This window comes from Macaca fascicularis, chromosome 12 (genome assembly GCF_037993035.2).
Source record: "Macaca fascicularis isolate 582-1 chromosome 12, T2T-MFA8v1.1".
NCBI lineage: Eukaryota > Metazoa > Chordata > Mammalia > Primates > Cercopithecidae > Macaca > Macaca fascicularis.
The window spans coordinates 70,105,607-70,121,005 of record NC_088386.1 but is presented as its reverse complement, the minus strand read 5'-3'; the positions used below and the strand labels follow the sequence as shown (position 1 = coordinate 70,121,005).

At 41.2% G+C, this 15,399-nt stretch overlaps 1 protein-coding gene across 7 annotated transcripts in view; it reads left to right on the top strand.

Moving 5' to 3' along the window:
* WIPF1 (WAS/WASL interacting protein family member 1) overlaps nucleotides 1-15,399 on the top strand; it is a 118,157-nt gene that overhangs the window by 73,151 nt on the left and 29,607 nt on the right. For 2 of the 7 annotated variants that reach the window (XM_065525665.1, XM_005573524.4), the window contains exon 2: nucleotides 6,339-6,593. The exons of 3 other annotated variants lie outside the window; for them this stretch is intronic. The gene's annotated coding sequence lies outside the window, so the exon portion shown is untranslated. Of the gene's footprint in view, nucleotides 1-2,487; nucleotides 2,614-6,338; nucleotides 6,594-15,399 lie in introns of all 7 variants that reach the window. 2 more of the 7 variants (XM_074009477.1, XM_045367281.2) reach the window with 1 other exon arrangement.

The following is a 15,399-nucleotide window of genomic DNA, read 5'->3' as shown; positions in this document are numbered from 1 at the left end:
ATAAAGCTGAGCACACACAATACCAACTGTAGTGATATGCATTTATACACTTCCCTTCTTGCCCTATTTCTTTGTGAATACAGATGTCTGCTTATAACTTCTATACCTGTGCTGCTGTTGTTAGAGTACCTGAGTGTTTATGCTTGCAAAAATATATGTGTTATTATTGTCTATTTTATTGTGTAAAATGGCCTATGAAGTGTTGTCATGTTTTTATATGTTTCTTAAATAAATTCTCCTTTAAAAATGTAAATAAATGTCTTTCAAAGAATTCTCTATTATTTCTTCCAGAATTATATTTTCAGGATTTTGATATTTTGGGATTTCAATATTCAGGATTCTGGTGTTTGGAATTGTGTCTCTCCGGATTATGACTGAGTCCCTCCCCACTCTATCTAATGTTAGCATGCCGTAGAGAATTTGGGTTTTCCAACCCACAAGTCTCCAAATTATTTGACTCTCACCCATCTTGGTTGCAGATCACAGCCAAAAAAAGGCCTCTCTTAACAAAGCTGTATTTTTTCCCTCTGTGCCTCTAGTCAGTTTTCAGCCTACATTTATCTCTCTCCTGTGGATCTTAGTAAAGGACACAAGAAACAGCCAACACACTGCACCATTCTAAATGTTTTTCTAGTGAATCCTTTAATGGTGTACCATGAGTAGGCCCCTGTCTTAGACCGAGGAGTCAATAGGTGGCAGCATAACTAGCTATTTTGTTGTCAGTTAACAAGGACTGCCAACTTTCCAGTCCAGGCCAGCCTGTGCTAGCCTTCCCCAACCTTCAATCAGCCAGTTGCACATTTTAGACTTAGTCACATTCAACACTCACTTCTAGTACCAATTCCTGTATCACTTAAGAGTCTTTATATTGCTAATAATAGAAAACGTGACCATACCAGCTTAAATAAAACAGAATTTATTTGCTAACATAAATTAAAGGTCTAGAAAAAGGCCATCTTCAGTTATAGATAGATTCAGGGCTCAACCAACAACACCAGCACTTGGTTTTTCTCCGTCTTCCAATTCCCATTTTGTTGGTCTTGGTTTTAGACCCCATGTGGTCAAAGGATGAGTGCAACAGGCCTATTCCCTACATCCTCACAGATCTGGTTCCAGCCTCATCCCTCAGGGATAGAGCTCGCCTCAGGCTACAAGTTTCCTTGATTCTGATGATCACAAGCCATCACCAGAAGTCTCTAGGGCCAAATGAATGCAAGGCTCTGATGAGCCAGTCTTGAATCACATGCTTTTCCTCTGTCTGGAGTGGGAGTGAATGCCTGTGGATGCACATGTTTTGAGAGTGAGCGGGGGATGATTCTCCACACAAACAAATGGACATGATTATAAGTAGGGGGAATGGTTGCTGAGCTGCCGAAACACAACGGAATACACTGCAGACTTTTCCCCAAGTAAAATTATGTCAATTTATATTAACAGGGCACAGAATACTAAAAGGTTTGTTTTTAATTTCTCTATGTTTCTGAGATGATTTTTAAATGATCAACCCTCTGCGTAGCTATACTGATAATTATATGGTGGAGAGGATTATTCCTTTGTTTCTGCTCTTTTAAATCAAATAATTCCCATATTTTAACATTTCGAAAATAGATTCTTACAGCTAATGCATATCTTTAATCTGGTAGTGTTTCTTTATCACCCTAAAAATCTATTAAGGTGTCATTCTGCAGTCTAAGAAGGAATAATGTAAGTTTTAGAACTGAGGAATGCAGTATTATAAAACAGCTTTCCACTACTGGGGCAAATACTGCACCATAACAGGTAGTCATGGAAACGCAACTTGAAAAACCAGAATTATTAAAAACTTATGTTGTCATATTTTACACACGCCACTGTTGCACTGATTCAGTCCATGATTGGGGGCCACCGCAGGAGAGTTGTTGGCTGTGATTCTTCAGCACTTTTTCCACACTGGTGAGACCTACATTATTGTTTTATAATCTTCTGCCTGCTCTTGACTTTTTATTTCTATAGATTAATATGGAGGATTCTTTATGTGATTGGTCTGCAAGCCTATTGGTTATTGTTTTACTCTGTCATTAAGCTCGAACTGATGTATATTAAATGAGAAAGAGATATGCATTTAGAATTCTCTTTAAGTCCAGAATTGTGATTGTCCTTATTCATCCAGGCTTTCAATCTACTTATCTCAGGCCTTTGATTATAGTATAACAACCTCTCCCATCCACATCACAGACTTTCTTTCCACTCTCTTCCTTCTGCCTCTTCTTATACTTACAGAAAGGAGGTAGGTGGTATCACCTGAACCTGAAATGAGGCTGAAGACATTAATGGCACTGGACAGTGGAGTGGAGCCCAGGCTTTGGCCACTGCTCTGCTGCTGCTAGCTGTGTGACATGGGCAGGATGCCTAACTTCTCTGTAACCCTGTTTCTTCCTCTGTAAGTGGTGATGTAGACTTTGATCTCTACAAGTCTCCTGCAGCCTTAAAGTTCTTTTCTTTTTAAAGAATGTGACTGCTGGAAAAGCTGGCACTGATCTGAGAACTCCACTTCACTGAGGAAGACCAGACAGCACTGTTACACCCAGCACCTGTGGGTCATCCACTGGAGAAGTGGCTTCCAAAGCCTCTGAGGTCAGCAGTGTGGTTAGAGCTCTCCCCTACCCACCACATGATCTCTCCCCATCTCCAGCTTTTCTTGCCTTATTTCCTTTACCTTTTTATTTCCTCCCCTTCCTTTCTGATTGGTTGTTCTATTTGTTTTCAATTTTCTTAATACATTTTTCTCTTCGCATTGCCCAATGGCATAAGCCACCTGCACTGCATAAGACTCTGCCTGCATTGCCAAGCCCACTGATGGGCCAAGGGTTTTACCTACTGACCCTTTCTCTGGAAATTTTCCCTTTAACAGCTTCTCCCAAGAAGGCTTAAGTCTAGTCTTGGCATTTGTTTTTTACCATTTCAGGGGGAACAGTCTTAAGCTTTTAAAGGAATATTATGCTGGGCAGCGTGGTGGTTCACGCCTATAATCCCATTACTTTGGGAGGCTGAAGTGGATGGATCACTTGAGGCCAGGAGTTCAAGACCAGCCTGGCCAACATGGCGAAACCCTGTCTCTACTAAAAATACAAAAAGATTAGCCAGGTGTGGTGGTGCACACCTGTAGTCCCAGCTAGAGAGGCCAAGACATGAGAATCACTTGAACCTGGGAGGTGAAGATTGCAATGAACCAAGGTCATGCCACTGAACTCCAGCCTAGGCAACAGAGTAAGACTCTGTCTCAAAAAAAAAAAAAAAAAAAAAAAAAAAAGGAACATTATGCTATAGTAGAATTTGTAAGAAACATTGATTTTCTTTTTCATTCAACAAACACTTATTTTCAAACACCTACCAGGTGTGAGGTGCAGCATTAGATGCTAAAGCAACAGCAGAAACAAGATAGGACAAGGTCCCTGCTCTCATAGACAAGGTCCCTGCTCTCATAGAGCTTGGATTCTAGTAGGGAGAGACATACAAGTAAATAAACATAAATAAGACAGTGTCAAGTGGTGATGTGTGCTATGCATAAAAGAAAACGGGAGCAGAAATGGGTCATGAGGGAGAGCATTTTTGCTGACATTTGAAGAGTAAAAAGGAACCAAAAGATGAGTGTACCAGGGGAGAGTACCAGGCTTGCAAGTAAAAGGCCCCAAGATGCAAATGAGCTTGGTGCATTTAAGGAACAGAAAGGTGTGGAAGGTAAATTAGCAAAGCAGAGTATTACTTGAGATGAAGGCAGAGAGTTAAGGAGGGGCCAGATCTTGTGGGTCCCTGTGGACCTAAGGGTTTGGACTTTTTAAATGAAATGAGAAGTCATTGGAGGGTTTTAAGTAGGGGAGGAACATTATCTAATTTATGTCCTATTGTGCATAGTAGACACCTGATAAATGTGTCCAAAGTTGATTGTAGGAATAGACTCAAACTACACAACTACTCCCTTGCGTGTCTTGGGAACTGCAGCCTTCTAGGTGACATACTCCCTTCTAAGTGAGCTTTTCCTAAGGCAGGGGTCCCCAACCAGTCTATGGCCCATTAGGAACCAGGCCACACAGCAGGAAGTGAGCAGCTGGTGAGCCAGCGTTCCCTCCTGAGCTCCGCCTCCTGTCAGATCAGCTGCGGCGTTAGATTCTCAGAGGAGCAAGAACCCTAAAGTGAACTGTGCATGCGAGCTCCTTCTGAGAATCTAACGCCTGATGATCTGAGGTGGAGCAGTTTCATCCCGAAACCGTCCCCACCCCCTGCCTCCACTCCGTGGAAAAATTGTCTTCCACAAAACCGGTCCCTGGTGCCAAAAAGGTTAGGGACCACTCCCCTAAGGGATGGAAATAGCCATGAATGGTATGTGTACTGAGAGAGAGAGAGAGAGAGATAGCTAGAGAGTGTGTGTGTGTGTGTGTGTGTGTGTGTGTGTTTGGGGTGTCTTACTTAGAGAACTTCAAAATAATTCTGTAAATATGTAGAGAAATTGTCATATTGCCTGTGTTCTCTTTTTAGACCCGACTATAATTAGACTTCTTCAAAGATTCACTCAGGCGTTTACTTAATAGTTGATCAAGTTTTCTGTTTGCCTGAGGGTTTGTATCAGGGGAAGTGCTGATTGCTGCAGGCCTCCACCTCTGTCCAGTCCCATGCCTGCAGGTATTTATTCGTGTGTTAAGTCACAGGTGGACACCAGGCCAGAGTTAGACAAGAGGCAGTCTCTGCCTTCAAGGGGCTCCAGGCAAAGCAGAGGACTCTCAGTCACTTATTCTTGGAGATACCACTCCAGGAACTGTGCCCACAGCCTGGCATCATGAATCTGCTCATGCAGTTAGACTCCTATCTCAGGGAATTTTGAGTTTAAAAGATCCTTAGACATCATCTATCCCAGTACTCTCCAGTAGGAGCACTTCTGGTATTTTGGGTGGGACTGTCATAAGCACCATAGGAAATTTCACATTCCGGGCCCCACCCACTGAGTGCTACAGACCCCTGCCCCCACCATTCCCACTCACTGCTCTCCACCCCCAACAGCTACCTGAGTTGAAAATTACTCATCTAGCCCAGTTCTATCACTTTACAGGTAAGGCAGTGTTAGACAATGTGTGTTCTTTTCATGCCTCTGGCCTCTGATCCCAGCAGAATCAGGACCCAACATTCAGATTTTACAGTGAAGCTAGTTTCTGAAATATGCCTCTCTTTTTAATTCTTCCACTGTTACTGTTTTTTCAGAGTTATATGCTACGTGTTGCAAATGTAAGTCTGAACCTTTAAGATGGGTTAAGAAAAAATTATGGGCATTTTCAGATCGTTCTATACATAACTGAAGGTTTCGATAAAATGATTTCTACATGTATTCCATTGCCATTCACCTCTTGAGTTCTTTAATAATGAGAAATCTGACTTTCTTCCTTCTGCCCTCTTTATCTCTATGCTTTTGTCAAGCATCTTCTAGGAGAGTTACTGTTACCCCATTAAGTGTGGGGGACAGAAACATTTTGGCATAGAAAGCTATGGATCTGCAGCTGAATTAAGCTGTATATTATTTACCCTGACTTGGGCACCAAAATCACGTTTCAAAACTCATTTGCTGCCAGGTATGGTAGCTCAAGCCTGTAATCCCAGCAATTTGGGAAGCTAAGATGGAAGGATCACTTTGAAGCTAGGAGTGTAAGACCAGGTTGGGCAACAAAGCAAGATCCCATCTCTACCAAATATAAAAATAAAATAAATTAGCCAGGTGCAGTAGCATATGCCTGTAGTGTCAACTACTCAGGAGGCTGAGGCTGGAGGATCACTTGAACCCAGGAGGGGCCACAGGGAGCTATGATTATGCCACTGCACTCCAGCCTAAGTGACAGCAAGACTGTCTCTAAAAAAAAAAAAAAAAGAAAGAAATAAAACAAAACCAAAAAAAGAACCTCATTTGCCTTCATACACCTGACCTGCTCTCTTCACCTGCATTTGTAACTTTCTCCCCACACACTTGAATGCCCTGTAAATGAGAGAAGCCCTTAGCCTAATTAACAGATAAGGTAAGGTAGGTAAGAGCTTTTCTTTCTTGAGTGACTCTTTTCCCTATTACTTAATGGAATAGTCAGTATTTACAGTGATACTTTCAAATATAATTTTCCTCAAGTTCCATGAACAGTTATTTTTGTGGGAATATCTGGAATACAGTTGGACTCTCTACGGAGTGGAGGTGCTCATCCCCTCTTGTCACTGTACCAATAGCTGTGTATTACACCTTGTGGGGAGGAGAAACATTTAATTTTTTTTAATTTAGGTTTTTTTTCTTGCTTGCTTCTTAAGCAAAACCAATCTAGTTTCTTTTTCTGCAGCAAAGGAGGAAGGAACAAACAACAAATTAATCAGACAGGAAGCGAATAACCGCAGAAGGACGTCTGCCTCTGACTCAGTATGTCACATTTAACAAGAGGCCAGAGCTTGTCCAAAATGGCTGTCCAAAAATGACCTCACACTTGCGTTAGAAGATGATACCTTTTTCAGGGACAGTATTCTCTCTTGGCTTCTGTCCTGCTGGCCCTCTGTCTGCCTGTGTCCCTGACCATGGCTCCCTGCAGTACCCTTTAACGGTAAGAAAAATTATATTCAAACTAAGTTTATTTCCTTTATCAGCTACAGGGAAGAACTAAATGGCTTTTAATGGACCATAGTATGTCGAGATAAAGTTGTTTAATTTTTCTGTGGAACACCATGTGAGCTATTCCTGTTGCTCAGAATGCTAGTTTCACCACTATGGTGATTGTGAATGATTCATAACTTATGCTTTGAGCCAAAATGTAAGCAAGATTTTCAATAGAATTTTTCTTGACCACTGGACAAGTTTGGATCCACAGGAATTTATTTTCCCATTTAAATTGGGGACTTATGTCAGTAAATATATCCTTTTGGTATATGATACAGTTGTCCACACAACTGCCTTTGAATCTTTGGTGTGGCCAGTAACAATAAGTGCTTTAAAGTTCAAGGAGCCATTGGAAGCTTCAAACGAAAATACCATAGAACTAAGCTGTTGGCAGTTCTCTTGCTGCCGATGTGCTATTTAAGTTCAAAACTCAAACTAAACCATTTCTTAGCAGAGTCTTTTAGAATATGATTTGTCTTTTAGAATAAGTCTATTCCTGTTATAACAGTGTGTGTACAATTACTATCGCAAATCAAATTCTATAGCATTAATTATAACTTTATGTTAAATATGATTAATGTTTTGGCATAAAATATTGTGATTTTTAAAATTTCAAGCCATATACTCAGAGACTTACAGAGCAGAACTAAGGAAACTTTTTAGGTTAAAAAAACTTTTTTTCTAGAATATGTAGGAAAAAACAACTTGACTTATGTTCCTTTCTCCCCGTGGAGAAATATAAAATAAAGCTTTGCAAAACTCAGAAGGCACATACAACTTTAGTCACTAAGTACAAGGTTTTTGGTTTTTTTGTTTTGTATTTTTAGTAGAGACGGGGTTTCACCATGTTGGTCAGGCTGGTCTCGAACTCCTGACCTCAAGTGATCCGCCCACCTCAGCCTCCCAAAGTGATGGGATTACAAGCATACAAGTTCTTTTAAATAATTTAATGGCATACCTAGTATATGTAGTAGAGAATGGAGAGGTGGTAAATGAAAAGGCTCCTGAAAGATTCTTACTAAGCAAACTAAGACAACTTGGTAGAGAGAAAGTTGAAAGACTGGGGAAAGAATAGGACAGGATAGTGAGAGAGGAAGATGAGAAACTGGGGAAAGGTTTTGAGGTTGATCTGTGTAGAAATCATACTCTTACAATTCACTTGGACTACAGTGCTATGTGTTAACTTTATCAAGCTTTGTTGCTTCTGAACTGGAATATCATCATGTCAAAACTCTTCCTTTTATAGGTCTAAGGTCGTTAAATGACTTACCTAAAAGTCATTTTTCACGAAGTCAGGTTTTCTATTGCTCTTTGAAAAGTTTATTCATGGGCTATTTGCTCATAGCGCTTCAACTACTCTAATATCTAACCTTTTAAGGGTTACACATACTCTGGGTGGACTGAAATATTCAGAGAACTCCCTGTGGTGAAAATTAGTTCCTGGGGTCAAGCAGCAACTTCAGATCTGATCAGATTCTAAATCTGGCCTGTAGGCTGGAAGTTCCCCAACCTACCTAAAATGTAAGATGAAGTGATACCGAATTCCTGGACCCTTTAAGTTTTATGACCTTTTGAAGCCTTCTTAACATTTTATGAACACACATCATTTACTTTGGAAGTTTCTGGCTATTTAAATTGTGATACATTTCTGCTTTAAGGTTTGACTCATTTTGTTCAAATTGTTAAACATGTGCTTGTTGTTGAAAAAAGCATTTCTCCTGGACTGCCATAAATACCTCTGTCTGTCCTGAAAATTAAAACTGTAAAAAAATACTAGAATAAGGAATGCCTTAATCAGTATGCTTTTCTGAGAAATTTGAAATGCACTTTATACACATCTTCCTTCACCATTCACTTGTAATACAGAAGTTTGCATGGGTGTACACACGTAGGCTGATTTAAATCACTCACGGTTTCTCTTTCTCGTGGTTAAATAGGGGGAAAGACTGTAATATTTACTGACCACTTGTTCTGTGTTAGGTTCTTCACCTTTGCTTATTTTGTTTTTTGAAAATGGCTTATACTTATTAAGCACTCCCTCATTTAACTCTTGAATAACCCTATTAAATAAGTGCTATTATTTTGAAAACCGGACTTAGATAAGCTAAGTAATTTATCCAAGGCCACCTAACAACTAAATGTGGAGGAAGTTATCTGAATTGTAAGAGCTTTTTTTCGCAAGTGCAGCTTGGAAGCAACATTATAAATAATTGTATGATTTTTCTTTTCTGGTTTTTTTTTTTTTTTTTTTTTGAGACAGGGTTTTACTCTGTCATCCACACTGGAGTGCAATGGCATAATCAGAGCTCACTGCACCCTCAAACTCCTGGACTCAAGTAGTCCTCCCACCTCAGCCTCCCAAGTAGCTGGAACTAAGATGTGTACCACCATGCCCAGTTAATTTTAGATTTTTTTTTTTTGTAGAGATGAGGGTCCCAGTATGTTTGCCCAGGGTGATCTCAAACTCTTAGGCTCAAGCGATCTTCCTACCCTGGCCTCCCAAAGTGCTGGGATTCTAGGCATTAGCTACAACACCCAGCCAGTATGATTTCTTGAGGTGCTTTTCCGGCCTTGGGAATCTGAGAGTACAAATGTTTTGCTTTAAATGTCACAGCAACAGTAAATATCTTTGAAACTAATAATCTCAAGTAAGATATTTTCCTTTCTAAGTCTTTTCACTTCTTCAGAGGTAAACTTGGTGACACTTCTGCTTGTATCATAAAGCTGTACTATGATAAAATGAATACACTATATCAAGTGTGCTAACATATATGCCATGTGTATATGTGTGTGAGAGAGAAAGAGAAACAGTGGCACATCTTAATCCTCTGGTAGAACTAAATGTGGTAATAGCAATTTAGGAAGACTTTAGCTTGGAGATTTGAACCCCTTAAAGAGATGGGAAGTATGGGAGAAAACCTGCTACTCTTTAATTATATGGATAAAGTAAAAAAGTTTCCTTTCCCTTTCCTTCAGTTAAATAATGACAGGTAGGCAGGTCATTCAGCTTACCTTCATTTTCTCACTATTAAAAGGGTCTTGGATGTCTATGAATTTGTATTAATTTTAAAATTAAATGTGCATAATAGTGGATTAAAAAATAATTTTATTTCATAGCAACCTTTATTTCCCTAGCAGTACTCTTGCAGTAAAAATTGTGTCCAAGCTCCTAGCCAGTCTTAATGACGTTAGAGATGCTTCAAAATGTCTTCTTTGAAAAGCACCTTTCCTGCTCCCTGCCAAAATAAATCACCTCCTTATCTAAAATAACTATAAAAGAAACATTTCTAGGTTCAGCAGAGACTTAAACTGACATTTACCATTAAGAAGACAACCTAATCAGACGTCGCTGAAGTAAATTGTTTTCAATGATGATTGAGAAAAGAGCAGTACATTCTGAGAAATGAGGGATTCTGTATATGGCAAGCGTGTGCTCTACATTCAGCGCAAATGGAGACTAACAATGCATAAGAACCAACTGGGTGAGGCTGCTGATTTGCTAATCAAGCTGTTTTCCTCTTCTCTGCCTTTTGCTTCCTCTGGAGTCCAGCTGCCTTTTCTGTTTCCCCTCTTGTATCCATGGCCTCATTGCTCTGAGCGAGGCCCTTCAGCTTGGAGAGAGGAAGAGTAGCAATAATAGAAACGAACCTTTCTGCAAAGGTATTGAAAGTTTCTAAAATGGCCAGACCACATGGTGGGGGGAAGGGACGGTAGAGCTGTTGCACAGTGACTCGCGACATAAAATAGAAACTCCAGGCAACTGCAGCTGTGAAAAGATTGTGTTAAAGAAACAGGATGACTGTGGTTTACTGTGAACATCAATTTTCCTGTTGAGCATTTTTTACAGGAAGTTGAAGAACAAAGCCAAATTCATCTTAATTAGTTCTAATGGTTTTCAGATCTTAAATACATCCAGCTAAGTTTGCATCATGGAGGAGTCTCTAAAGAATAGAATCAAGAATAGTTGAGTAGGAATCCCAAAACGACATGCTTTTTAAAATTCACCATCTTAGCAGCAATTTGAGTTTGCTCGATGATTTTATTTTTGCAGGGTGACTTGGAGTGGATTCACTGTCTTTGTAATGAATGCCCTTGCAGTTATTTTTTATGGTTGTAATAACTCAATATGAATTTAAAAACCTTTTCTCAGGAAAACACTTTTGCGTTACATGTATTATCAATTTTGTTCTGTTAATATTTTTTGGTCAAACAATTGTGTGTATATGTATATGTGTGACACAGAGAGAGAAAGGGAAGGGGAGAGAGAGCTGTACATGTACTTATAAGCTGGAAGGACATGTATCAAAATAACAAAGAGTTACCTCTGGTTATGACCCCCAACCCTTTTTCACCTAAAAATTAATTATTATTCAGTGCTTCCTTTAGTGGTTAAATACAACTTCAGTACTTTTTTTTCATCTTTGTATATTTTTGTATTCTCTACAATACAAAAGGAGAAAAAGAAATCTTGAAGAAAACAACAACAAACAAAAAACTAACCTGAAGAAGCCAAAAGCACTCAAGAAATACATAGATGAAAATGAGTTAAGAGCATTATATATAAAGTAAAATATAAATGAATCCAGGCATGGTGGCTCATGCCTGTTATCATAACACTTTGGGAGGCTGATGTGGGTGGATCACTTGAGGCCAGGAGTTCCAGACCAGCCTGGCCAACATGGTGAAACCCCATCTCTACCAAAAATTAGCCAAGTGTGGTGGCACGAGCCTGTAGTCCCAGCTACTTGGGAGGCTGAGGCAGGAGAATTGTTGGAACCCAGGAGGTGGAGGTTGCAGTGAGCCAAGACCGCACCACTGCACTCCAGCCTGGGCAACAGAGCCAGATTCTGTCTCAAAAAATAAATAAATAAATAAATAAATAAATAAATAAATAAATGTAAATAAAAATAGAAAATAATGAGGGCAAGAGAGCAGTTGGATTTTTTAATCTGTCCAGTTATATTATTTCTGATACCCTCCCCCACCCCCAGCAAATAAAATATTCCTCTATCGATTCAATCTTTTGGGGGAAAAAAGCTTAATTTTCCACCATTCATTTTAGGTATGATAGTATTTAAGGGTTACTTTTAGCAACATTTATAGAGCAAAATGCTTTATATTTTTGAATAGTCCAAATTAATGATAAACGTAATTGGATAAAGCTGCTTCTCATCTTCTCTAATGGAACCCCTGCCCACGTGGGATTAGAGACCAGCCTTTGGAGGACTGTCAACTGTGTTCACTGCGGGACTATTAGGAATCACTCCCTACCTCATGTCATTCTGTAGTGTGGGCCCTAGGCAGTGCAATCTAGAATGAATTTTAAGTTGGCTATGAAACTAAGAAACAGTTTATTTAAATAACTACCCGATTTTCTTGATCCCAAGGAAGGCAATCATTTTACATTCAGGGATGATTCTGCTTTCCTAGATGAGCACATTGAAGAAGAAACCATGAGTTTCCTGGGGCACGTCTGGACTGAACTGTGAGCTGTGGTTGACCTCTAGTTGGCCATGCCATTGGGGAGAATGTGTCCCCTGTACTGGTGGGGAGTGGGCCAAGCAGTTCTCTTTCTCTCACAGTGCTCCTTGCATGTTTAACAAGTGGGTCCAGGCTGCAAGATGCCCTGGCTGATCTGGGATCAGTGAATGTTGTCTAAATGTGAGTGTTAAATATTAATTTGCTAAGACTGCCATAATAAAATACCACAGCTTCAGTAGATCAAATAACAGAAATTTGTTTTCTCCCAGCTCTGGAAGCTGGAAGTCCAAGATCAAGATGTAGGCAGGTATGGTGTCTTCTGAAGCCTCTCTCCTTGGTTTGCAGATGGCCACCTTCTCACTGCGTCTTTACTTGAAGACTTTCCTCTGTGTGAGCACATGCCTGATGTCTTTTCCTCTTTGTATGAGGACACCAGTCAAACTGGATTAAGATCTCACCCGTTTTAGCCTAATCACCTCTTTAAAGACCCTATCTCCAAATACAGTTGCCTTCTGAGGTCCTGAGGGTTGGAAATTCAGCATATCAGTTTGCAGGGGACATAGTTCAGACCATAATACTGTATGTGAAAACAAAAGCCTTTTCTATCCTTTGGGTTTTCTTTGTGTACGTAGGAGTCAACACACCAAGTAAAGATTTTAGAAAGTCTGGCTTTTCTCTCTATCATGAAAGTTACTTAAACATTGAAATTATTCTTAAAAAGAAATTAATTGTGAAAAGTGTGTCTTCTTTAAAGTTCATTGCCTGGGTTGGGTTGGGAGGGCAAGGCCCAGCAAGTGGGGAGGCATGTGATCCGACACTGCCGAGACTCCAACTAGTTTGGGAAGCCGGACACGGGCACAGCAGATTCTGATGCAGGAGATGACTGACCACACTGGGGAAACTGCTGCTGAGTCCTTTCCCTTCTTCTCAGGCCTCTCCTGCACCCGAGTCAGCTGCCTTTCCTGCCATGCTCCCATCTCCAAGGGAAGAACCAAATGCTGGGAAGCCCAGTCATCAGTCGGCCTCATTCCCACCCAGGCAGATCCACCCACAGCCACTGAGCAAAGCTGCGGCCCCTCAGACTAGCCTCCAGGTCCATCCCTCCTCTGCCAGGCACTCAGCAGCTTGTACCAGCAGGACCCATCCTCACCCTCCAAAGGACAGATCTCAGCCCTGTCCACTGACAGCTTTGCTCCCCCAGGCCACGCTGAAAGCCTTGCACACACCATTTCATTTAATCTGCTCAGCAACTTCCCATTTAACAGATGAGAAAAACGGATTCCCATCTGAATCTGCCAGGTGGCAGAGCAAGGATTCAGAACCAAACTTGCCTGACTAAGGTCTCATGTTCTCCCTTTTTCATTCTATAAACCCACTGGTGAAGCCCAAAAGACTCCTTTTTTAAATTTAATTTAATTTATTTAATTTAATTTAATTTTAGAGATAAAGGGCTCGTTTTGTAGCCCAAGCTGGTCTTAAACTCCTGGGCTGAAGCAGTCCTTCCACCTTGACCTCCCAAAGTGTTGGGATTACAGGTATAAGTCACCACTCACAGTCCCAAAGGGCCCCTTTTGTGTCTGTGTTTAAATGCATAAAATAAAATACAGAGAATTACAAAGGAAACTACTTTATTAAAATATGTACTTCTTTATTAATGGTTTAAACAACAAGATATAGCAACAGATTTAAACGTTGCCAGAATGTTGAAAATTGTTGATGTGTAGTTGTAATATGATGTGAAAATATCACGTGAAAACTATTGGTGAAAGAATATCAGATACTGTGGTTTGTGGCCTACATTCATAATCAAAGGAAATGCTACATTTCAGTTAGTGCTTAGTAGAAATAATATGTGCTTTTTTTTCATCCAAGTTTATGAACCCTTGAATTCTATCTACAGACTCTGGGTGTGAGGATCCAGGCAGGAATGCCTGGTCTGTTAAGATCCGTGCTCTAGGGCCAAGGCCTTCAGTAAGATCTGGCTCTGGCTCTGATGTGGGCTGTCAAGTCCATGAGAGGAGGGAAGCCCTCCTATCCCAAGGCCTTGGGGTTCTACTTCTCTGGGGAAGTTGGAGGCTGCCAGGAAAGTAAGTCCCAGTATGTAACACTAGCAAGCCCCTCTGAAATAGGGCTGACTCTTTTACCTGGATCTCACAGTGCACTGGGGTGATGCTGGGAGCCCTTCCAGTGGCAAGCACTCAGCTTGTGTGATACACAGTTCTTTCACTGCATATATATTTAGTAAGAACCCTACTTTGTGCCAGGTATTGGCAAGACCCCGTGAAGTCCATAGGCTGGTGGAAAGACAGCCAAGAAGTGGGCCTGGCGTGGCCGGTGGGCCCAGTGTTGGGGCACATGAGCTTAGTCTTCTTTGATCTAGGGGCTGAGTGAGGTGGCAGTACTGGAGTCGGGTTTCTCACACACTTCCCTTGAGGCCCCAGCCTGGAGAAGTCCAGACCATGCCCAGCAGATGTTTAGCTAAAAAGGAGGAGAGAGGACATGGCAGCCTCCCTCTTCTGTGTTACCACTGAGATTGGAAAGGGACAGTTAATCTGGAGGGGACTGAGAGATGGGGCCAGGGAAAGCAAGCCGTGCAAACAGAAGTCTACAGAGGAGAAGAAAGAGCACTTAGTTCTGCACCACCCTCTAAAAAGTGAGAGCGCTCACTCATAGACCCTCTCCCCACTGTCCGTCTGAAGTGGCCAGGAAGGAAAGACTGCAATACCCCAGACCCTTTAATAGCATCTTGCTCCCTGAACCTTGGTTTTGCCGCTAATTTCTGCAGTCTGGCCTTGGCCCTGGCCCCAGCCATGACTGTTGCTGTTTCTCCCACACCAGCCCTCTGGACCATGAAGTTAGCACAGCCCTCCCTGAAGTTGTCATCCAGAAGTTAATATACAAGTCAGTTAGTGCACAGACATTACTAAAACAGCAGCAACAGAGAATTGTAAAATAATTAAGGAGGTCTTTCAGGGTGGCAGCCCCTGAAAGGGTCCCCCATTCCACAGTCTGGCCCCTAAGCTGTGCAGGACAGAAGTTCAATTTGATCTCTGCTATGAGAGCCGAACTCATGACAACCACACCCCTAAGAGGTTCCTGTTAGTTGACCAGAATATCCACTCCTTCCTAGATAGTAGGATCACAGGATGACGGAAAGTTAGTTAGTGAACATGGAATCAGACAAAATAGGCTTGAGGGATTTTTCATCGACCAAGCACATGGATGCACTGTTCCCAGAGCCCATCTCTTGGGCCCACCAGGCAGACCAGGCT